The 2,403-nt window shown below is 40.2% G+C and overlaps 1 pseudogene; it reads left to right on the top strand.

Moving 5' to 3' along the window:
• Positions 1–270: 270 nt before the first annotated feature.
• LOC119019421 lies at positions 271–1,313 on the top strand (annotated as a pseudogene).
• Positions 1,314–2,403: the final 1,090 nt, after the last annotated feature.

Raw genomic sequence — 2,403 nt, 5'->3', positions numbered from 1 at the left:
AAATTACTTAAAATAAATATATTAATACAAAATAACTACAGTTTTTTTTTTCAATATTTTCCATGTCATGTGGCCCAGTGACTCCAAATTAGCAGCAGATTGTATTAGTAAAATGGACGAATGAGACTCACCTGTTGTTACTGTATTTTAGTGCTTCCTTTATTTTATATGAATATTAATATGCAGAGAATATGATTTCTTTCTCAACAGCTTCCATGTCATGTGGCCTATTGACTTCTGAAACATATTCTGTTTCCATAGAAAAAAAAAACAAAAACTGTAATAATAAAGAAAATAATGGTAAAAAAGTTCTCTGATGCTCAAGAGGTTAACATATTTTCAAGCTGCAGTGTCAACTTCTACACTATTTTGTTTCATGTCTTCTGATTCTGAAAATCTGGAAATGATTTTTTCCATATATTTTCCTGCTTTTTTGTCCTTTGCCAATCACACCTATGCAGGGGCTACACTCTGATCAGCAGAGCCAAGCCTCATCTCTGACAGAGGAACTGGTGCAAATCACACCTGACAAGGAGTGGTCCTTCATAGTCGGCAGCTATGGAACACCTCCAGCTCTTTCATGTCACCAGAGTATCCATGTCCATGTGGATAATTAATAATTATCCCTGATAATCATTAATTATTATTGATTTAAACTAAAAGTTCATTTTAATGTTGCATAAACACTACTTAATTGTGCCTCGTGTTATGCAAGGCCCAACGCACCCAAACTTGCATCAAGAAAGTCTCCCATTTCCCCATGAGCCCTGTCCTGTGGACGAAGACTCTTCAAACTCTGTCAGGCAACTTAATGTTTCCAGTCTGCAAAATGTGGTTTGTCAGCGGAACATTGGTATTGACCACTACAGTTCTGACTTTCAGTTACCACAGTTTGTCAGCCAAGACAATAGCTTCAACAACAGTGGCAGAACTGGAATGGCAGAGAGACAAGCTGGTCAACATCAAATATTCCACTCAGGGAATCCTTGGAGAGATCTGTCATAAGACAAGGCATTGCCATGCTGGAGCGAAGAGGCTCAGGGGCCCTTCTTCTGGATCACATTGCCCACACTCGGCCTGGATACCTTCCTCCCTTGAATCCCCATGTTCCTATACCAGATACTGGGGTCAGCTCCAGTTCTTCCTACCCTTTGTTAGGAAGTAGCAAGACACTGAGTACTGTTCTTACAAGGTCAAAGCCAATTTTACCCTATGCACCTGATTTCCTTGTGGATGTGAAGGCCAAGAAAATGCTATGGAGATGCCACTCAGTGCAGAGTGAGCAGCTATATCAGCCAAGTTTTGGCCACTAGAATAAAATTTGTGTCATGTCATGTCATGTCATGACAATGTCAATAAGCACTTATCGCGGGGTGTTGCTGCTGGAGCCAATCTTAACCTTGTCTCAGGGCGAGGGCAGGGTACTCCCTGGACAGGTTGCCAGCTCATCGCAGGGCCCTCACTGATGAGCAATGTGGGGTTTAGTATCTTGCTCAAGGACACTGCCTGGGATTTCAACCAGCGACCTTCCAATCACTAGTCGTCACTTTCTTTTTGCCACCAACAATCAACCAACCTGCTGTCCACACAGCTCCCTCTGTGAAGAGCTGACCTTGACCGTTACCCTTACCATGTCGGTTCATGATAATGTTTCACAATGAGGCCTGCAACATGATGTTGGCCAGGAACAATGAGTGGGTTCTTTTCCGCTTGACTTAGATTTGCCTCACTGATGCATCCGCCCTCCCTAAGCAGACCGAGGCTGTCTAAAATGGGGTCCAGATTGGACTGCCCTTAGGAATTTCCTGTTGTTTGTTAATGCACTTGATCTCTCCAGCATACACTTCCTCTTGTACTGATCAGATGACAATGTTTTTAACATGCTCTTTTTTAACAAAACTCTTTCATAAGTGAGTCCAATTTGAAGGAGTCGTTATGGGTGGTTTTAGAGTGAAACAGAGCTATGGAGTTTAATATTGGATCAGGGTCATTTGAATAAAGGGGACTTCACTTGGGTGATGCACAGAGTTGATTTAGACAGCAAATTCTGATTTAGTCGTAGTCTTTTGAATAACACACCATTTAGTTTTAGTCATATTTTAGTCATCTGAAATCTTTTAGTCTTAGTCTAGTTTTACTCAACTAAATATCATAAGTGTTTTAGTCTTAGTCTAGTCTTAAGTCTTTTAGTCTTAGTCTAGTCTAGTCTTAGTGAGTAGTAAATCTCTCTCTCTCTCTCAATTCAATTCAAATGGCTTTATTGGCATGAGGTACCACTGTGTATATTGCTAAAGCAAGGGTTTGGAAATAAAGAATAATAACAATAAAGGAAAACTATATTTACAATAAATTACTTATAATCTATACTGTTGGTAATACTGTAACTATGATTGACTCAGTCAT

The sequence above is a fragment of the Acanthopagrus latus genome, chromosome 5 (genome assembly GCF_904848185.1).
Source record: "Acanthopagrus latus isolate v.2019 chromosome 5, fAcaLat1.1, whole genome shotgun sequence".
NCBI lineage: Eukaryota > Metazoa > Chordata > Actinopteri > Spariformes > Sparidae > Acanthopagrus > Acanthopagrus latus.
The sequence above is the reverse complement of the archived record's forward strand: the minus strand, read 5'-3'. Positions and strand labels throughout refer to the sequence as shown.